The sequence below is a fragment of the Hemitrygon akajei genome, chromosome 3, assembly GCF_048418815.1.
Source record: "Hemitrygon akajei chromosome 3, sHemAka1.3, whole genome shotgun sequence".
NCBI lineage: Eukaryota > Metazoa > Chordata > Chondrichthyes > Myliobatiformes > Dasyatidae > Hemitrygon > Hemitrygon akajei.
In genome coordinates, this window is record NC_133126.1 from 38785802 (window position 1) to 38809203 (window position 23402).

The 23402-nt window shown below is 40.2% G+C and overlaps 1 protein-coding gene across 4 annotated transcripts in view; it reads left to right on the forward strand.

Moving 5' to 3' along the window:
- Positions 1–23402, forward strand: part of mdga2a (MAM domain containing glycosylphosphatidylinositol anchor 2a) — a 904971-nt gene that overhangs the window by 136927 nt on the left and 744642 nt on the right. The window contains exon 1 of one of the 4 annotated variants that reach the window (XM_073039627.1): positions 2563–2668. The exons of the other annotated variants lie outside the window; for them this stretch is intronic. The gene's annotated coding sequence lies outside the window, so the exon portion shown is untranslated. Of the gene's footprint in view, positions 1–2562; positions 2669–23402 lie in introns of those variants that run through there. 4 annotated transcript variants of the gene reach the window in all.

The window sequence follows — 23402 nt, forward strand, 5'->3', positions numbered from 1 at the left end:
AACCTGCTGGTGATGCTTCCAAGTATATGCTGCCCTTGTGCATCTTGGTTGCAGGTTTGCAAGTTTAGGTTGGATTAGTCTGGGCAACTAAATAATGGGTTCTAATAAAGTTGGATGCTTTGTCCTTGGTATCAAGCTTATGAATTGTGGTTGGAGCTGCATTCCTGTAAGCAAGTGGAGAACATTCCACTTCACAACTGAATTATGCTTCGTATTTTGAGATGTCAGCAGGTGAGTCACACAGGTTCCCCAGCTTTCATCTATCCTTGATGTAATGACACTTATGTAGGTGGTCCAGTTGAATTTCTGTGCAATTAACATCTCCAATATGCTGATGGTGGATAACTGGGCCGTGGTAATGTGTTTCAAGGGCGGGTTGCATAGATTCACATTTTGGTTGCATGGATGATTGATTTTCAACAATCACTACTCTTTTTCTTTAGATGCAATGTTACTCAGCTGTGACTTTAATGCTCTATTACTTCAGTTTTACTGGAATACCATGATGCCACACATGCTAAGGGCAGTCACTCTTGCTTATATCTGGAATTCAGCTCTTTTAGGCCATGTTTAGTCTAAGATTGTGACAACAACTGGAGCTGGGTGTTGCAAATGATAAAATATACAAACTTCACCTTTACTCAACCATTTTTAAATAACCATTCTTTACCATGGCCCTTTGCAGCCATTCCTCTTATCTTACTGGCACTGAGTCAGGTCTAACATACTGCAGGTTTTTTCCCAGCTTTTCCCCAGTACAAGCAGTAGCAACTTTAGAACTTCCACACATGCAGGATCTTCTGGGGAATCCCAAACTTGGCAGCCTGTATGTTGGAGATTGCCAGCAGTTCCAAACAGAATTGTTAGCATTTTGTTGCAAAATCCAGGCAATATTAGGATTGTAGCCAGTCAGGAATCACTCTTCAAAGCAATAATTTAAATGCTTCATTATACATCGATTATTATACATTATACATTCATTATCAAATTCTAACACATTGATGTAACCATTGTGCAAGCTTAAAAATAATTTTAAGATTACCATGTATTACAATATTGTCTGTAATGTATAATACTTCTAAAAGTTTGACAAAAAATAATATAAATGATCTTTGTTGAGAATAAAATATGTAAGTCCCTTTCCCTTTCCCTTTTCCCCTTGGCATGTTCAGTGCATTTAGTCAGGCTTTAGGCAGTACACAAGAGAATGACATGCGATGTTCACCCACAAAAAACTGGTATCAGAATAGTGTTCAAGCCCCATACACGATCATAGGCTCTCCATCTCGGACCTACTGTGCTGACTAGGACTGTCAGATTGCCACTATTAGGATTCCTAGTTAGAAGGTGGGTAATCAGTCAGTTTTAGAATGACATCCATAAAGGACTGGAAACACATTAATGAACTTATGATTTTCCTCTAACAACTGAATGAACAGCAGACATGCTTGATACAAATATCTCCAAGTAATTGATATTGTTAGGTAAGAGCTACTAGGCTAGTTGAATAAGAGGTATCAGTGATTAGCAGCATTGCCTAATGTCAAGGAGTGCTGAAAATGGGTGGATAAAAGTGGGAAGCACACCCGTGGTTGAGTCTTATCTCACAGAAAGGAAGTTGATTATGGTTGTTGGAGGTTTCAATACATCATCGCAGAGCTCCTTGGGATAGTGTCCTGTGACCAGCCATCTTCAACTAGCTCTTCAATGACCTTCCGGCATTTTAAGGTTAAAGGTGGGAAGATTTGTTTGCTGATGTTTGTATGGTATTCAATTCCATTTGCAGCTCGTCAGTATGTGAAGCATTCCATGCCTGCACACAGCAGAATTTAGACACCATTTATGCTCATGAAGATAAGTGGCAATTAACATTTGTGCACCAAAAGTGCCCTTCAGTAATCATCCCCCACAGGAATATATTGTATGGTCCTACTCTTGACATTCACATTGCCTTACTTACATCATCAGTGTCCTTTGTCATTGTTGACCTGAAACATGACTGATAGAGCGACACAAGCACTGCAGTCAGAGACACAAGTCAGGAGCATGATGGAACACACTCCACTTGACTGGCTGAGGAAAAATCTTTAAAAAAAACTTGCACCATCCAGGAAAAAATATCCTTTCATGATTGACACCCTATTAAGTACCATAAATACTAATTTGCCAGGTTTTAACCCACTATTGCACACTCTCGATTCTGAAAAGAAGAAATGCTTCTTCTCATAACACCGATAACTAGCAGCAATATTATTTTCTTCTGTCTCAGTGCTTGGAGGCTGCCCACTTTTATGTGTCTGTCATTTCCTTCTGTTCTTACACCAGTTTGATTCCCTCTCCTACCACTTCTCTGTCACCTTGCCATTCTCACCAGTCAATGTGGCTGTACACGCAAAGCCTTGTCATTTTCCTGAGTAGGTAGGGCAGCAGTTGAAAGAGCAGCCTAGACTCGTGCACTCCAGATCTCGCCCAATCCAGTGAAGCAGCTGACTCATCTTGCTTCTCTTTCACCAGGTTTTCTTATCCTGGCAGCCGGCAATGGCTGTGCTAGGAAAAGACAAGAGCAGACAGGGGATGGAGAGGCTGCTTGCTGCAGACAGACATTGATTGAGTGATTCAAGATAGCTGCAACTAATCACATCAGGACAGGAGTGGGTTATTCACTTGGGTGAGGAACTGCACTTTAAGACGTGTTGATGAATTTTGACAATTGCAATAAAATCTTCATTATCTGTGCTCTAATTATCTGCTATCCCAGTTTATCCAGCAGAACTTCTGTGGAAAAAAAGCCTAACTCTGGATGTTACCTCATTAAATCGTCCGCTAAAACCAATCTGTTCTCAGCAAGCACAATATGCTGTGTGAACTGAACCATATAGACCAATGTTAATCAGCGTCATGTCAGAAAAGAAAATGATTGAATGCAGTTTGTTTGCTTTCATGCTATACCATGTGCAAATGTAAACTTTGGAGGTCATTTTTCAATAACTCCCATTAATTCCGCATGAGAGATGTCCCTCTATCCTAGCAGATAAAGGAACTTCCATCCTGAGCATTGGATCATGTAGTCTTTGTTTCTTGGGTGCTATATAGTTCAATCAGGATTTTATCTGGAATAGTAAGTTCCAGAGGAACTCATACCTGATAGAAATTGGATCTGGCCTTTCCATGCACTATTCATATTAAATTGTCTGATGTTCTCCTGAGATCAGCCACTTATCAAATAATATTGTGATGAACTTATCCCCATATTTTTGCTCACAGCAACTTAAATTGAAGCAGAAAGTAGCACACTGTGAGTGTTTTGGTAGAACTTATGAGCATGTCATGCTAATCTGTTCCTCTTCATTAATGAGACAAGGCCACAGAAGTGACTGCTTTGCTCAGCACCTACTCTCTATCCACTATGGCCATATGGAGCTCCCGATTTAAAAGCCATTTTAATTCCTCTTCCCACTCCCACACCGATCTACCTGTCCTCTGCTTCTTTGATTACCAGAGCAAGGCTGAATGCAAACTGGAGGAACAGCTTCTCACGCTCTGCCCGGGTAGTCCACAACCTGACAGCATAGATGGTGAATTTTTCCAATTTTGTATAATCTGCTCCCACCCTGTGCCTTCCTGTCTCTGGATCTACACAGATACTGTCATGCATACCCTTCCTTCCTAACAAATTTCCCACATCTCCTATCACCCAGTTTCTTCCACCTCCTTCCACCTACTCCATATGCCTATCATGTACACTGGGTCCCTATCTTCCATTATACCTATCTACCCCTCCACTTCTCTATGGAGTTCCATCTTCCCTTTCCTATCTGATTCGATCATCCCACCACATTTCTGTTGTGTCCAGCTATCATCTCCCACCCTCTGTCACTATTTCCATCCTCCTCCACTTGACTCCATCTGCCAATCATCTCCTCTTTTCATGGATCTACCTATCTGGCCCTAAGCCTCCCCCTCATCTCTTATGTTTGCATCTCCAAAACATAATCGCTCTCCAAAGTGTGAGTCTGTCTTAGTTTTTACTTTATGTGAGGCGTGCACCTATCAAGTGGTGACATGATGATGATGTATGCCATTTACGTACTTTTACATATAACCCACAATGCATTTTGTAAGTGAGAAAGAATGCTTAATCAAGCAATATATTTACAATATCACTCAAATATTACTGAAATATTAAATACACAACACTCTTCCCCGCTTAGCTATTTCACTGCTTTCGTCACTTTCACCATTCATTGGTTCAATGTGCTTTCCAATCAGAGGCACAGAGGTTGGAACCAACTCCTGTTAACCCTCTGTTAGGGAACAGCACATGGTGTACAGAATGGAGATAGATGTGGCATCATCCAGCTCCTTAATTTCCTTTAATTGACTCTTTTGCAGAGGATGTGACATACAAATAATCAATGGATCTCCATCAAATTGTGGTTGTCTCGGTCAATCATGGCCATACAATGGTGGCCCTCCTGTTTTTGCCAATGTGGCTCATTGCTTGTTGTATTTCACTATTACAAATGTCATTCCCACAGGAGCTACATTTTCTTCACTATAAGTTCTTAATTGGATATCTACAGACTTCAGTTTAGTGTTGTTGAAATGCCGTTCAAACCCATTTTGTGGAATGACTGAAACAGCTGAGCCAGTGTCCAATTCCACTTTAATAAATTTGCTGTTCACTTCTGGTGTAAGTCATATTGTTTATCTATTGTTAGTTTTCACATTTTAAGTTTCAAGGCTACCCAGTCCTGTGTCACTCTCATCATTATCACATTTTTCATCCACAGCAAGTTTAGTGCCCTTTTTGAATCTGCAATTTGACTTTTTATCATTTTCCCTTCCCTGTGCATTCTGTTTATTTTGTCTTCCTGGCAAGCTCTTTGTATGTTCCTACTTGTTGCTTTTCTGCAAGTTTCATCATTAAACCTGCATTGGAATGGTGTACATGAGCCCCTGCCTTAATAGTCAATCTATTTGTTTGGCCAGGCCGGTTTCTGTTTAAACATTGCAATTTTGTTTACATTCACTTCCACTCCTGACTGCAACTCAAATGCATCTCCGGCTGCTGTTTCCATTAGTGCAGCTATTTCAACTGCTGTTTTAAATGTAAGTCGTGCTTCAGTTATTGATTCATTTTTGTAAGATTACCCAAACTGAAGGATCTCTCAGTGCATCATTAAGCTCATCATTGTCTGACTCAGACAATCTCTTCAATTCTGCTGCATGCACTAAAATGGATTCCCCTTCCTTTTGATTCTCTTATGAAACTTGAAGTCTTCTGCAAACAACAATGGTGTTGGTTCAAAAGGTTCTTGTGTTACATTCACAATATCAGCAAAGCTCATTTCAGTTAGTTTGATTGAAGCAGTTAAGTTTCTAAGCAAACTATAAACCTTTAAATCCAATATACTCAGTAAAACTGGCACTTGCTTCTCATTGACTATTTCATTTGCTTTATTGCTCAATTAGTTCAGTATACATATTCCAGTTATCATTTGTGTAATCAAACACATCAATCTTTCCAGTGCAGCCATCACCTGATACTTACTGTTTATAAACCCATGAATTCTTCTGTTTTCTACCTTTGTTTTGAACTCAGTCATGTTTACTCTTCCGAAGAAGACATGCTACTTCGTAGGAAAAAACAACATACTGCACTGATTTTTTTTTTTAACATGTCTGTATTTGTTGTGCTTTTTTTTAGTTCTAACATGTCACTACACTTCAGCAGGTAGGTAGCTGTCTGAGGTTCATTTTAAAAGTACTTCATTGCCTGTTATGCTTTGTCTACTTAGCTGTATAAGTACTTTTTAAAATTGGTTCCTCAGGGCATTGCTGGAAGCCCTCCATTACTAGAGGCAACATCCTGGTTATAAGACCATAAAATATAGCTGAATGAATTAGGACATTTGGTCCATTGATTGTCCTCCGCCATTCAATCATGGCTGATGCTTTTTCCCCTCATTGTCAACCCCATTTCCCAGCCTTCTCCCCATAACCTTTGATGACATATCCTATCAAGAATCTATCAATCTCTGCCTTCAGTACATCCAACGAGCTGGCCTCCACAGCTTCATGTGGCAACAGATTCCACAAATTCATCACCCTCTGGCAGAAGAAATTTCTCCACATCTCTGTTTTGAATGGACGCCCCTCTACCCTGAGGCTGTTCCCTCTTGCCCTGGACTCACCCACCATGGGAAACATCCTTTCCACATCTACTCTGTCCAGGCCTTTCAATATTTGAAAGGTTTCAATGAGATTGCCCCTGATCCTTCTAAATTCCAGTGAGTACAGACCCAGAATCATCAAACGTTCCTCGTATGATTACGCTTATATTCCTGGAATCATCCTTGTGAACCTCCTCTGGACCCTCTCCAATGCCAGCACACCTCTTCTAAGATGAAAAGCCAAAAACTTTACACAATACTTATGGTGAGGCCTTGGATTTTATCCCCTTTTAGAAAATAGTCTGCACATTTATTTATTGTACCAAAGAGCATGACCGTGCATTTTCCAACTTTGTATTTCTTTTGCCACTTTCTTGCCTATTCTCCTAATCTGTCTAAGTCCTTCTGCATCCTACCTATTTCCTCAACACTACCTGGCTTCATATCAGTCTTCAATATCAATCATCAATCATATCAATCATCAGTCTTCATATCATCTGCATACTTGGCAACAAAGCCATCTATTTCATCATCTAAATCATTTATATACATTATAAAAGTAAGTGGTCCCAACACCAATCCCTGCAGAACACCACTAGTCACTGGCAGCCAACTAGACAAGGATCCCTTTAGTCCTGATGAAGGGTCTCAGCCCGAAGCATTGACTGCTCCTTTCAAAGGATGCTGCCCGACCTGCTGACTTCATCCAACTTTTTTGTACATCTTGATTTGACCACAGCATCTGCAGTGTACTTTGTGTTTATTATCCTTTTATTCCCACTCATTGCCTTCTTCCAATCAGCCAATGCTCCAACCATCTTAGTAACTTTCCTATAATACCATGGGCTCTTAACTTGGTAAGCAGCTTCATGGGTGGCACCTTGTCAAAGGCCTTCTGAAAGTCCAAATATACAACATCCACTGCATCCTCCTTGTCTATCCTACTTGTAATCTCCTCAAAGAATTCCAACAGGTTTGTCAGGCAGGATTTTCCCTGAAGGAAACCATGCTGACTTTGTACTGTCTTGTCATGTCCATCACCTCATCCTTAACAATTGACTCTAGCATCTTCCCAACCGCTGATGTCAGGCTAACTAGTCAATAATTTCCTTTCTGCTGCCATTCTCCTTTCTTAAAGCGTGGAGTGACATTTGCAATTTTCCACTCTTCTGGCACCAGGCCAGAGTCCAATGATCGTTAAAAGGTCATTTCTAATGTGACCACAATCTCTAACACTACCTCTTTCAGAACCCTAGGGTGCAGTTCATCTGGTCCGAGTGACTTATGTACTTTCAGGTCTTTCAGCTTTTTGAGCACCTTCTCCCTTGTAATAGTAACTGCACCCACTTCTCTTCCTTCACACGCTACAACATCTGGCACACTGCTGGTGTCTTTCACAGTGAAGACTGATGCAAAATACTCATTTAGTTCAGCAGCCATCTCCTTGTTCCCCCATTATTATTTCTCTTGCCTCATTTTCTAGCAGTCCTATATCCACTCTCATTTCTCTTTTATTTTTGACATAGTTGAAAAAGCTTTTACTATCCACTTTGATATTATTTGCTAGCTTGCTTTCATATTTCATCTTTTCCCTTCTACTGATTCTTTTAGTTGTTGTCTGTAGGTTTTTAAAAACTTCCCAATCCTCCATCTTCCCATTAATTTTTGCTTTGTTGTATGCCCTCTCTTTTGTTCTTACATTAGTTTTGACTTCCCTTGTCAGCCACGGTTGTATTATTTTGCCATTTGAGTATTTCTTTGTTTTTAGAATACATCTGTCCTGCACTTTCCTCATTTTCCTCAGAAACACACACCATTGCTACTCTGCCGACACCTCTACAAGCAGCTCCTTCCAATTTACTTTGGCCAACTCCTCTCTCATACCAATGTAATTTCCCTTACTCCACTACATCAGACTTTACTTTCTCCCAATCAAATTTCAAATTGAACTCAATCATATTGTGATCACTGTATCCTAAGTGTTCTTTTATCTTAAGCTCCCTAATTGCCTCTGGTTCATTACATAATATCTAGTAGGCTCAATGACAAACTGCTCTAAAAAGGCATCTCTTAAGCATTCAACAGACTCACACTCTTGAGATCCATTACCAACCTAATTTTCCCAATCGATCTGCATGTTAAAATCTCCCATGACTATCATAATATTGCCCTTTTGACATGCCTTTTCTATTTCCTGTTGTAATCTGTGGTCTACCTTCCAGCCACTGTTGGGAGGCCTGTAAATAACTACCATCAGGGTCCTTGTACCCTTTCAGTTTCTAAACTCAACCCACAAGGTCTCAACATCTTCAGATCCTATGCCACATATTTCTACTGATTTGATGCCATTCCTTACAAGTAGAGCCACACCTCCCCTTCCGCCTACCTTTCAATCCCTCCAATACAACGTGTAACCTTGGACATTCAGCTCCCAACTACAACCATCCTTCAGACATGATTCCGTTATGGTTGGCCACTCAAGGTTAGTCAGGGACCTTAGGGAGGCAGGCATGGATATTCATTCAATGATGAACCTTCAGTGACAGCACTTCTGACCAACAAAGTACTGGGCTTTCTGAGGGCACTGTGTGTGCATTCCTGCAGGAGAATCATACCTCGTGCTCAAGCTTAGATTATTCTCTCCATGGATGCCAATCTCAAATTCATTACCACATGATCTTTCCAAATGACTTCAACAGGTCTTCCCAACTCTGCAAGTGTTACGTTAAATCACCCATCTTTCCCCTCCACAGCACCCCCTACCCACCACCCATCACTGTGCAATAGAACATATCAATGAATGTTTCCCTCGCACTGCAGTGTCAATGGTACCTTAGTGAGTCACTGCCACCTCTGTGTGAAATACATTTCCTTGGATCAGCTTTAATGTTCAAGCATTGCTCAATTATTGAAACCTTTGGGCTTTTGCCTGCATCAGTGTGGTACAGTCAGTATTGTTACCACAGCCGCTAAGAGCATTGCACATAGCAATATGCATATTGAGAGGCTAACATTTCAAGCCAATTTCTCATTCAACTGAGAAATCCACTTGAACTCCAGCAGGAGTTTTCAAAACTCCTTTATCAAAATTGACTGTTCTAAGGTGCAATTGTAGAGCACACCTGGTCAGCTTTCAATAGGAGAGAGCCAATAATTAATTTAGAATTCTGTACTAATGTTCTATGATCTAATCTTATTACTTTCAATTCGTCATTTAAAAGGGGTAGGGGGTGAGCTACTAGAGAGGGAAGAAGCATCAAGCAGTTCTTCTCAGTGTGTCATCATCATTATGTGTGGTGTCATATGGCATGGGTGATCATAGTCTTCCATCTGCCTTAATTTGTGAAGTTCTAATAAGTAATCCAACACGTTGGCCTGTTCACCCCTTGATGTAACTCATGAATGTCATGCACTGTCAACCGTGACTTTTCTTCCATCAGTTTTTCCAGTCACTGCAAAATGTTTGAGCTACTCTTTCACCAGCATGTCCTAGAAATTGCAGCTGCCATTTTCTAACTGATGATATCATCTCTCTTCTTAGTCCTGCTCTTTGCAACACTTTCTCATTTGTTACTCTGTCCTTCCATGATATTTTCATTATTCTTCTCAGAAACTACATTCCTGCAGCTTCGAGCCTTCCCTCATTTTGTTTTGATATTGTCCAACATTCACTTCCATATGTTAGTGTGGAATGAACATAGCACCACAACACGAGCTCCATACCAATAGAAATTATGTTATTCTTTAGTATCTTGCTGACTCGATTGTGCATTTAGCAATCCCAATCCTCCTTCTAACTTCAACATTAGCTCTACTGTCAGATGTTATCAAGTTCCCTAAGTAATTGAACTTTCATGTTCGTTTAATTATTTTGTTGCCCACTTTCAGTTTGCATTTCTGTATTTCTTTCTTCTTTCTGACAACCATACATTTGGTCTTCTAGCAGTTGATGGTCAATTCTCTCTTTGCAACTTCGGTATTTCTTGGAACTTCTCTTTAGAAGCTGCTATCAGCACTGTGTTTTCTGCGTATTGGAGGTTGTTCGTATTGTTTCCAGCAATCATCACGCAGGGAATACTGCTAATTTCTCTTCAAATTTTCTCGCTATAAAAGTTGAATAAGTCCGATGAGAGAACACAACCCTATGTGACTTCACTCTTAATCTGGACAAAATCACTTGTCTCATTTTCAACTCTCATTCCCACTCTTTGTTCCCAATACAAATTTCTGATGAATCTGCTATCTTTCCCATCAATGTTTAAGTACTGAAGAATTTTTTATAAGCTCTTCATGTATTACCTTATCAAAATTCCCAGTGTAATTGATGAGCCATGGGTACATGGCTTTCTGGATCTCTGTGGCATGGTCACAAATCGTTCTAAGGATGAAAGTTGCATTCTGTGCTCGATTATCTTCACTGAAGCCACGCTGCTCTTGCGTGATCTCTGATTTCATGCTTTTCTTTGCTCTCAACGTGACATTTCACAGCAGGACCCGCACAACACAACCTCCAAGCCAATAGTGCAGTGCAACTCGCATTCACCCACTCAAGGCTTTTTCAGCAATGCAACAAATACCGACCTATCCACTTCCCCAGGCATATCCCTGCCTTCACACATTTCATTTAGCAAATCTGTCAACTCTTCAATATCAAAATCTTCCAGTGTCTGATTCATTGCTATAGCAATGCCATCTGGTCCTAATACTTTATACTTTTTCATTTTCCCCTCTGCCACCCTAACTTCCAATTTCATTATCAGTGGCCCATTCAAGTCCTTAGCAATTATTGTCCTCTCACGTCTTGTACCTTCAAACATGTCGGCAATGTATTCAGTCCATCCAGTATACCAGTTCCTTCATGAGCGTCGATTCATCCCTCCCCCTCCAACACCCATGTACAAGAATTAGCACATGTGAGCATCCTCATCTTCCTGTACATATTGCCAGACTCCCTCAGTCTCTCTGCTTCCCCGCATTCTCCATCCACCCATTACTCCCTCGCTTCCCCAAATCTTCACTCGATTTCTTTGTTTAAAGAGTCACATTTGCCGCTGCTTGTTGGCATGATTCCCTGTCTTCTGTCATTAAATCCAGAACTTCATCTGTCATTAATTTTTCTTCTCTTTTCTCTTTTTCAGTATCACTTCATTAGACACATCCACCACTGCCCTTTTATATCTCAACCAGCCTGGTGTATTCTGCACTATCAGAGCCCCCAAATCTAGCCCTCAGTGCAACAATGAATTTCATCTTCATGTCCAGATCTTTCACGCAAGACAGGTCTAATTTGGTATTACCCCCAGGCTTTGCTAACCATCTAAGCTTAATCTACAGCTTGCATATCACTGGAACATGGTCACTCTCACAGCCCACTCCTAGATATGCCTTGGACTGCTGCATGGCATTCCCAAAACACTTGCTGATTCTGATGTAGTCCATTTGATTGGTACCAATCTTCTGGGCTTCTCCAAGTCCACAACCTTCTTGTGTGCTGCTTGGAACACGTGTTTGTTATTATCTGATCATTTATGCGACACCAGTGAATGTCCCACCCCTGTCGTTCCTGGCTCCCAATCTAAACATGCCAACAACACCACCATTCCACTGTTGTCCAACTCCAGCACCCATATCCCCCATCACTATAACAATACCCCGCGATCTGTAGAAGTCCCTTGCCTCCTATAAGGTATCATGAAACCCTCGGTATCCCCCTCACTACTGTCACCCTCTTGAGCACACATTACTATTATTAAAATGTTCATGGGTTGCCCTTGGAGTTTTACCAGCAGCACTCTGACCAACATTCCCACACCTCGTTCATGTCCACCACCACCCAAATTGATAGCCTGCATTCACCAGAATCAAAGCATCCAGTCCTTTTCCACCTTGTCTCACATATCCCCACGATGGTAACTTCCAAGCAAAAGCTTTTAATTGTTAACATGTGTACATTTAAACTTGCTATTTTTATAATATTTCTTTTTAAATTATTTCATTGTTTTTAAAGCATTTAAAATATTTTTGATTGTCAGTGCTATTCCAAAATATTCACTATTTTTAACAGTTTAGGCAGACAGTCAATCCAGTAATTGAATTGAATTGACTTTATTACTTACATCCTTCATATACATGAGGAGTAAAACATTACATCTCTGTCTAACTGTGCAATGTGCAATTATAGTAATTTATAATAAATATTATGTACAACAGGATAGTCAATATAACATAGAAATACAGTTGCATCAGGATGAATTAATCGGTCTGATGGCCTGGTAGATGAAGCTGTCCCGGAGCCTGTTGGTCCTGGCTTTTATGCTGGATGGTAGCAGCTGGAACAGTTTGTGGTTGGGGTGATTTGGGTCCCCAATGATCCTTTGGGCCCTTTTTACACATACTTTGTAAATGTCCTGAATAGTGGGAAGTTCACAACTACAGATGTTCTGGGCAGTAGATATGCTCCATTTTCCTCTTCACATTCTCCAGATTTCCAACTTGATTAAGAGTTCTCACATTTCATGTTGCTAAGTTGATGGTATCTTTGTTGTGGTCAAAGGAGTTGTTTGTAATTGCCATCTTCTGGGCAGTGTCTTTACAACACGGGTGACCCCAGCCATTATCAGTGATGCCCTTCCGAGATTTTCTGCCTGGCATCAGTGGTCACATAACCAGGATTTGTGATATGCCCCGGCTGCTCATATGACCATCCACCATCTGATCCCATGGCTGTACCTCCTTTGATAGAGATGTATCTCCACTCTGCCTCCCAGAATGCAGACTGAATATTCCTTTGCTTCTTGTGGGAGCCCTTCCCTCAGAATGTCTGTGACAGATATTGGAAGAGCAGAACAGTGAACAGCAGTAGATAAGAATCATAGGATAATAATTAAATGTGCTGCATGGGGTGGAGTCATAGAGAACCGTAGCAGGAACAACTTGACAACTAAATATTTTACAGTCAGCTGCTCTGCTGAAGTGATGTTTTAAATGTTAATGGGAAAAGCATTATGTGCTGTCTACTCGTAATCAGTGATCATTTCCAGTATGCTTTGTGACATGTATGAATTGAACTGAATTGTCTTTATTTCTTACATCCTTCACATACATGAGTAAAAATATTTATGTTACATCTCCATCTAAATGTGCAATGTGCAATTTATAGTAATTTGTAATAAATAGTATGTACAACAGGACAGTCAATATAACATAGAAGTACAATTGTGTCAGCATGAATTAATCAGTCTGATGGCCTGGTGGAAGAAGCTGTCCCAGAGCCTGTTGGTCCTGGCTTTTATGCTGCGGTACCGTTTCCCGGATGGTAGCAGCTGGAACAGTTTGTGATTGGGGTGCCTCAGGTCCCCAATGATCCTTCAGGTCCTTTCTACGCACCTGTCTCTGTAACAGGTGTGTTATTGACAACCTCTCTAGTTGGCAGAGTACATGGCAATACAGCAGCTACCCCATGAGTGACTTCCTCTGTACACCTAATGGAAGTTGTATGTATGCAATCAGAATTCATTTGAACACTGTTATATTCTAACAGTGGTATATCAAAAGACAATACTGAGAAAAGCATTAAATTCAGAAGGATGAGAGAGGATCTCACTGAAATCTACCCAATACCGAAAGGTCTGGATAGAGTGGACGTGGGAGAGGATATTTCTGTTAGTAGGAGAGTCTGGAGTCTGAGGGCACAACCTTAGAATGAAGGGGTTTCCCATTAAAATTGAGATGCGAAGCAATTTCTTCAGGTAGAGGGTGGCAAATCCGTAGAATGTGATATGCCAGGAGGTGAAGTTATTGGGTGTATCTAAAGGAGAGATTTCTAGGTTCTTGACTGGTAAGGACATTAAGGGTTACAGAGAAAAGGTGGGAGAGGAAATAAATCAACCATGACTGGATGGCAGAGCAGACTCAGTGGACTGAATGGCTTGATTTTGCTCCTATATCTTATGGTCTTATTTCAATAAAGTTTCACCAAATAAAAGCACAGGTATGTTTACTGATCTTTTAGCCTTGCTTATGGAATTGGTTCTAGATTGTAATGACTGCAATTTGCTGTTGAAAAGCCTTTCACTCTGAGTCTCTAATGGTGTACTCTGATCCATGACCTGCTTTTTTCCCAAGATGGACTCTGTGCATCCATATAATAAAATAGTATTTGTAGCGTGCAACCTGCCTTAACTGTGAAACTTTTTAAAGCATTGTTTTGTGTTACGGAGATGGAGTCTGCTTGATTGATTTCCTCTAAGGCCACAGCTAGAAGAGCTCCTGCAGTCAGCCTTAATGGGGCGGCTGGCATTCCCAGTGCTCAAGATTTTGCCCCTGTGTATTTCAGTTATAATGACTTCACTGTCTCTTGTCAGGCAATCCTGGAAATCCCTTGTTCTGCACTTGGAACATTTCTCCTTTCCATGACAACCATTGTATGTATAACTGCTATATGGCTGCCATGGAGTGTGAAGATAAAAGATTATGCCCTTCTGTGATTGTGCTGTATTGTGTTCAATTAGCCTGCTCTTATGTTAGTGCTTGTTTCTGAGTGTAAACCACCTACATGCTGATTCAAACTGGATTTTGGCCAATTTCATAATTTTTATTTTTCAGGGGATCCACTTATGCATTAGTACAAGCAGTGCTATGTTTTTTTTATCATAGTTTAGACAGTTGCTATCCAATATCTAGGCATATATATCTACAAACTTAACAAAATCGATAAAGAAGATTATTTATGTCAAACATAATCTAATGACTGTGAAGGCATTAATGGATCTTTCTATTTACTGTCAGACTTTCCGAACAGTGGAAGGTGGAAAGTAAATATATTTTCCAAATTATAACTCTTGGAAGGTTTGGAAGAGAAATCATTTAGCCTGTTAAAGGCTTCTGTCATTCGCTATTGATTTTGGCAGCTGACCACATTATCATTTTTAACCTTTAAGTCTGTAACTATCAGTCACTTGCTTTGTTAAGTCATCATTAGTCTCTGCAAAAATTATTGCAAATGTTTTTCATATGTAGGCTTCTAGTTACTGTTTAGCTCGACCTTTCTGTGTTTCGAATGAATTCGTAAAGTATGTGTTTAGAAGTTGTCTTACCCAGTTCTTCTTTCCAAAGCTTAATTGAAATGGTTATATTTAGGACACAATTATGCATTTTATTTACACTTACATAAAATACCCAGCCTGTTGATAGAATAAAGATGAGCATTATGGTTATATCAAATGATGCAAACTTTTAATAAAGCTAGCAAATAATACATATATCCCCCCATCTTTTCTGCAAACCTATGTTTGAATCTTTTCAATACTAGATTCAGCACCACCACGGTAGTGATATCTGGTAACCTTTGAATGTGACTGTGACCTTGATGATTTTTCTTCTTTCTTGAGCATGTAGGATTTGGCATAGTCAACCATACCCATCTCTGCTGCTGGCCTGCCCAGGGAAGTTGCTCTCACTTGGCTGTAGTTTTAAGTTTCCAGAGCTAGCAAAAGCATTACATGCAATTGCATCTCTTTTCAGTACTTGCATGCAGGTATCTAATTACTATGCTTTTATTTACAGCTTAACTTGATTTTATTTTTATGCTAAATTGAGGTGCATACATTTGAAGTTCTATTGTTGAATTCTTCTCTTCAAACTTTTAAGTTTGAAAATCATGCCCCTGGCCTGTACTTTTCAAATTTACATGGTGCCTTTTTGGTCACCACTTGTGCACATAGTGGGACATTAAGGCCATTAGACCATAAGACGTAGGAACAGAATTAGGCCATTCAGCCCATCAAGTCTGCTCTACTACTCCATCATGGCTGATTTATTATCCCTCTCAACCCCATTCTCCTGCCTTCTACCCGTAACCTTTAACAATAATCAAAGGCCTGTCAACCTCTGCTTTAAATATCCCCATTGACTTGCCTCCACAGCAACAGTTACAATGAATTACATAGATCTACCAGCCTCTGACAGATTAATTAGCTGCTGTAGGGACATTGTAGGGATAGTGTTCACCATTGACCTAATGAAAGAACCCACAAATAACTGTGAGTTCCAGAGTTGTGAATATGGCTCCATCGATAAGCAGTAAGCAAGTCAGCAAACCACAGACTTGACTTTAAAATCCTAAACGTGTAACAAGTCAGGAAGTAAAAAGAACGGAATAAAATTCAGTTTCCTGGGTTCTTCTCTGTCTGATTGTAACTTATCTGCTTCTCAACCTATATCTAATCAATATGACTTTAAACTAATTAGGAACTAATTGAGTAACATTATTCCTGATGGCCTTAATGTTTCTAGACCTTATTAATGATCTTAAAAATTAAGATGAGCAAACAGGACTAAGACAGGTGTTACAGTATCATGAAAATATTACTGCAGATAAAAATTAAAATGTATTATTATGTCATCAGTTTTTAAAAATATTATTAAAGAGGGATTAACACCACATGTAAGATGAACTTCTCTGGGCCCTAAGGTTTCATCAGCAATAATTATGATTTAATATGTTGTTTAAAACAGCTACATATCATTGAACAAGCATAAGGTTTTAATTTTTGCTAATGGAAGAAGTAACGTTGAAATTAGTGTCGCAAGATTCGTATTGAACTGACGACATCAGCAAAGACTGCAAAGGCCATCAGCTCAAGGAGTGATTTACCACAGAAATTTAGGATTTCCATTTTTTATTGTGGATGTGTGTATTGTTGGATTTATGCTGCAATAACGGCAATAATCATTACAGACACAGATCCTGTGTTATAGAGAAAGCTTACATGTGCATTCTGACAGCATCTGTTTCGATCTATCATACAAATTCTGGTCTTGGGGCCACAGCAGTTACGTTAAGATAAACACGGGGAAAGCAAGCAATTATTTTCCATTACTGCCACAATGTTCACCAATTCGATTGACTCAAATTTCAGTGCATTAAATTGATTCTCAGCCTTGGTCTTATTCAAACCCGACGAGCTCTTGTTATGCCACTGATAATGAAAGCTAGTTCCCAACTCCTGTACCTCAGCTCATCTGCTGCTCTAACAGTTTCTCATTTCCTTTCCATCACTTTCAGCAGATTGCTAAACAGTTCTCATGATTTTTGCCAAGCCCCGTGAACCTTTGCTCATCCAGAAATCATCACCACCAGGTCCTGTTTCTATTAATCCTATTCCTCTTGACTTGTATTGATTCCCAATCTCCAAATGTAAGTAGTTAATTCTTAATAAGCATTAAACACAAGAAACAGAAGCTGATGTGGACTATGCAGCACTTTGAGCCTGGACTGATGTTCATTAAGCTTATAACTGACCCTGAGGCTCGTTCATTTTCCTATAGTAATTTTCATGCTCCAATGCCTTTCAATTTCAGCACTAAGTACACTCGGTAACTTTGCATTCCTGAAAGGTAGATAATTTAAAACCTTTCCAAAAGTCTGTGTGCAAAGTGATTTTGTTCTTTCTTTGATGCAAAATGACCAACCCCTTCTTCAAAATTCCCTGGTGGGAGAAACAGCCACTTAGCATCAACCATGGCATTCCCTCTCACGTTTTTGGTTATTGTAATGAAATCATTGGTCAGTTTTTAAGACTTGTGTGAGGAGACACCAAGGCTCTTTAGTTGTTCATCACGAGCCTTCCTCTCTTCATCCTCAGGCCAGAGCTGGAGGCGGGGCATGGGCTGGTGATCGGCACGCTGTCCTGCGAGGTTTGCTCGTCTCTGTGCTGTGGCCTGCTGACCGGCTGCAGTGATGACTGCCTTCGTGGCTGTGAGCTCACTCTCGTGAACATCAGTTCTGAATGTTATTTGCTTACTTTGATTGTTTGCACTTTTTTTTTCTGCACATTGGGCATTTGATGGCCTTATTTATTGGGTTCTATTGCACTTCTTTGCTTTTTGCCTACCTGTAAGGAGGTGAATCTCAATATTGTATATAATATGCATATTTCAACAATAAATGTATTTTGAACTTTGAACTTTCCTCTCTTTTCATCCTCTTCAAACACTAATGGACCCTAAGGCCCTGTCAGAAATCTTTGTTCAGCTGACTGAGGCTTCCTAAATAAATGCTTCTGCTCCAGTGGTCTCCTACCTGCCCATCTTGTCCAAGATAATAATTGCACCTCAAACAGCCTTTGCTCCAAGCCTGATGGTCCCTAAAAACAAAAAAAGGTTCACCTGATCAAGTTTTGATCATACCAACACATCCTGATCCTGTGCAGGTTTTTATGAACTTGTTTTCCTTTGCAGAAGAGAAAGATAATTTCCAACTGGCTGTCAAAAGTGAAGGATTTTCTCAATTCTCTAGCTGTGCAGCTAGAAGGTGGGCTCGTATTTCATCAGGAGCAGATAGTAAAGCTTTTGGTTGCTCACAGTATAAATTACCATTGGAAATCTTTCACCTGTGTTGTATCAATCCTGTGAGCAGTGATGTTCTCTGCCTGAGATCCAAATGAAAATACAGCAGCTTCTAATGTGGCAAGAATATAATGGAAAATTAATATCTGCATCTGCTTATAATCTTCAATTTAATAATGAGACATTGATTAAATGTACCTAGAATTATTTATGCTCTCAAAAGGCGACATGATCTGTGGGGAAATGTGCTTAATTTTTTTGCCTTTTCTAAAACGGATCTGAACCATTGACGTGCAATGTACTCTGGGCAATTGCGCTTCTATTTTTTTCTTAAGGCTATCTTTCATCACAAGAATGAGGCTAATGAGCCACACTTTTGAATGGACAGATAGATGTGGAGTTGCACCTCTTTTCATGGGGCAGTATGAATTCCCCAAAGAAGACCCTATCTGCGTTTTGCATAATATTAAATTTTTCTATCAGATAGAAGAGAGAGAGAGAAAACCTGTGGTGTGTTGAATGCCGGATGAAATGCGATAGACTGCAAGTAGTGTAACTGCAAGTCTGTGCCTTCGCTATCGCCTAACCCACGCTTGTGCTCGGTAGCGGGTGCGCTTTTTTTGCTGGGGGGAGAGGGATCGTTGCTTGCAGCCACTTACGCGCGGGAGGGGGGAGCTGGGGGGAGGAATTCGGGGTTCTCACGTTTAACTGTCATTTATTCTTCGGGGCACTTCTCTGTTATCATGGCTGTTTGCGGAGATAAAGCATTTTAGGATGTATATTGTATACATTTCTCTGACATTAAATTGGACCTTTGAGATAGTCCTTCATCTTGTGACACTACAGAGAAAGCAATGCAAGTTTGTTCAATATTCCCTAATAGGTAATAATCCAGGCAGCCTGGCGAGCCTCCCCAAAGCCTCAACAATGTGGGAACCAGGCGTCCACACAGTACTCTACATCAAGAGACCCAAAACCACCACCTCCCTGGTATCGACATGCACAAGAATACCAGCATATTTGTGCTGCATCGGATCCAGAGAGCATTTATTTTGTTCCCCTTTACACGTGTGTACAGGAAATGACTTTAAACTATCTTGAATCATAAATATATTTATATTGAGATTGAGTTTAATTGTACTTGCCGAGGACGTTTCATAACTTCTTTCAGCTCTCCTGATTTCATGTTTCTCTCTTACTTCCTTTCTATTCCTCTGAGCTTCTGTCTGATTTCAACTTTCTAAATTTTATGTATGCTTCCTTCCTCATTTTGACTAACATTGCAAGATTTAAACAAATGTGCTGACACTCACACACTAATGCCCCTCTTCAGTCAGTTGTCAGGAGGTGCCCGATGAATGCCAGTCACTGACTATTCCTTTCCCTCCAAGCCCCAGGCTGAAACGTGATAAGTGCATGCCTTCATAGCCTGAATCATTTTCTCCGCCAAATCACCCTTTCACCAAAGAGGCAAATGCTCTCTCCTTCAGCAACTAATGAAATGCTGAAGCCCTAACCCTCTATTCTCCACACCCCCACCTATACAAGGCAATTCTGATTGCTGTTCCTCTCTCCCTTACTCTACGCATGGCACAATCTGATCACTGTTCCCCTGTTCCTGATTCCTCTCCAACTCACCTCCTCTTCCCTTTTCTGAGCTTCTTTTGTTGCCTGTTTGGACGCTGATTACATGCATTGAATGGTAAGCGGTGAAGTGTTGCCACAACGACCACCTCTCACTCAATATCAGCAAGATCAAGGAACTGATTATTGACTTCATGAGGAGGAAATCGAACATCCATAAGCCAGTCTTCATTGGGGGATCAGAGGTGGAGAGGGTCAGCAACTTTAAATTCCTTGGTGTTATGTGTATTGTTTTGTAACTTCAAAGCAGTAAATGAATTCATGGAAGTCTGGGAATACAGGTCTAGTTCAAGTCTACCTTAAGCGAGGTGCACATATATTGTATATAATTACTTAAATATTATTAAAATGCTAAATACACAACATTGCAATTTTAGATGATCTGTCCTAGGTCCAACATATTAAATGCCAATATGACTAAGCCTTCATCACTATTGAGCTTACCTACAAGAAGCACTGTCGCAGGATACCGGAATCCCTTATCAAGGGTGCCCTCCACCCAGCTCATGTTCTCTTATAGACAATAGACAATAGGTGCAGAAGTAGACCATTCGGCCCTTCGAGCCTGCACCGCCATTCTGAGATCATGGCTGATCATCTCTTCTCGTTGTTGCCATCAGGCAAAAGGAACAGGGGAGCTTCAGGACCCCCACCACCAGATTCAGGAACAGTTATTACCCTCAACCATCAGACTCTTGACGTAGAGGAGATAACTTCACTCAGCTTCACTTGACCCTTCACTGAACTGTTCCCACAACCAATGGACTCACTTTCAAGGACTCTTCATCTCATGTTTTTATTACTTATTTTTTTCTTTTATATTTGCACGGTTTACTGTCTTTTGCAGTTAGGTTGCTTTATCCATCCTGTTGGGTGTGGTCTTTCATTGCTTCTACTGTGTTTCTTAGATTTACTGTGTATGCCCACAAGAAAATGAATCTCAGGATTGTATATAGTGACATATGCAGTATGTAATTTAATAATATATTTATTTTGAACCTCTGGGAATATTTTGTTGTCGTGAAGAGAGCCCTCTTTTTTTTCTCCCCTGGTATCTACATTCAGGTTTCCACTTGCCAATGACAGTGGCTTGATACTGGCAAGACACAAAGATCTCTAACTGCCCTGTCATCAAACAAGTGTTTAAATCTGAAGTACTGATACAGGTTTCTACAGATCAAATCAACATCTGTAGCATAGATTTTTACGCACACTTCAACTTTAAGGTGAGAATAAAATGAGTTGATTGGACAGCAAAAATATGACGAAGCTTGTGTCCCTGTCATTTCTGGTGATGAGGTCACTTAGGTTATTTTTTTTCTCTCAATGGTTCTTCAGGGACCGCATGAGATACACTGCCCAGATCACATAACTGGACAAACACCCCATCCCCCAAAGCATTTACATTGCTGTAAGCAATATAGCATATCCACCTGATAATTCACATGAATAACATTAATTTAAGTGCAAAGCATCTAGTAATACTATAGTGCTGGTAACACATTCCTCCCAACTGTGCTGAGTACAGATGCATTTGGTTAATGAGCCAAAAACCGGCAGATTAAAATCCTCACAGTCCTTGCAGTAAATTTGCTGCTTCTGAATCTCAAAAAGATAGCTCCCGGCATTTTCTTTCCCACATATTGGAAAAACAAACATGAGATTGTCCTTAGAAACATCATAATTTTCAAACAGCAGTCCCATTTATAAAGTTTATCCCTGTAGATGTGCCTTTGCTTTTCTTGAAAAAATACGGAGATAGCTAACAATTAGCAATTTTGATTGTTAAAATGCCATATTGCACCAGGCACCACAGGTGTTGCAGGATAGACCAACCTCTTTCTATTGATCACTGATTAGTAATTATTTCAAATCTCAACTACGCTGCAAGGATGTGTATGGGGACTGACATCATTACTACTTCTCTCTCAGACTGTTTAATGTAAAATAAAAGGAGAGAATAATAGAAATACTTCAGCAATCAGCTAGCATGGGGAGAAACTCAAGCAATGTTTCACTTTGTTGTTTCTGATAACCTAATAATGAGATGAATCTGCAGGTAAAGTTGAGGAAAATCTGGAGGTTCTGTAGCTATGTTAAGAGTAAAAGATTGGATGGGGAGAGGTCTAGGTTCCCTTAGACATCAGAAGGGCTGTCCATGTCTGAAATTGCAGGAAAGGCTGAAAATTTTAATAAATATTTCTCCTTGATGAGAAAAGTCAATGTTTCCTTAAGAAATACAGGAAACAAGTGTGGAGGTTTTAGTGGGCATTCATATTACAAGGTAGGAGATATTTGCAGACTTACGGTACATTAAGGTAGAAAATCTCCAGGCTCTAACCAATTGCATCTTTGGAATTTATTGGAGGCTGGAGAGGAAATTACAAAGGCCCTTACAGAAATATTTGCTTCATTGTTGGCCACTGGTAAAGTTCCCAAATAACTAGGAGGTGGCTAATGTATTTCTATTGTTAAAAAAGTGTAGCACAGCAAGCCAGAGAACTGCAGGCTAGTCAGTCTGAGTTGGGAACGGCATTTGGATAAGCAGAGACTGATTAATAGGAGTCAGCATGGCTTTCTATGTGCAAAGTCTTGCTTGATAAACTTTTTAAGAGTTTTGTTTTAAGAAGTAAGCAAAAGGTAGCTAAGGGTAGTGTTATGTTTTGTAACTCCAAAAACTAATTGAAAGAAAAACGTGGGAGCTGGGAGGATTGTCTACTTGGCTTTTCTTTTTTTTTAGTGGGGTGCTCACGTCGGGTGGCTTAATGATAAGATCATAAGATATCGGACAGAAGTAGGCCATTTGGCCCATCGAGTCTGCTTTTCCATTCAATCATGAGCTGATCCAATTCTTCCAGTCATCCCCATTCCCCTGACTTCACTCCATACCCTTTGATGCCCTGGCTAATCAAGAACCTATTTATCTCTGCCTTAGATACACCCAATGACTTGGCCTCCACAGCTGCACATGGCAACAAATTCCACAGATTTACCACCCTCTGACTAAAGTAATTTCTCTGCATCTCAGTTCTAAATGGATGTCCTTCAATCCTGAAATCGTGCCCTCTTGTCATAGACTCCCCTATCATGATATATGCTATCCACGTACTTCTTAGATATAAACCCATAATCAGTTATGTAAAATAACAAAGAATGTTTAATAGAAACATACATAGAAACATAGAAAACCTACAGCACAATACGGGCCCTTCTGCCCACAAAGTTGTGCCGAAC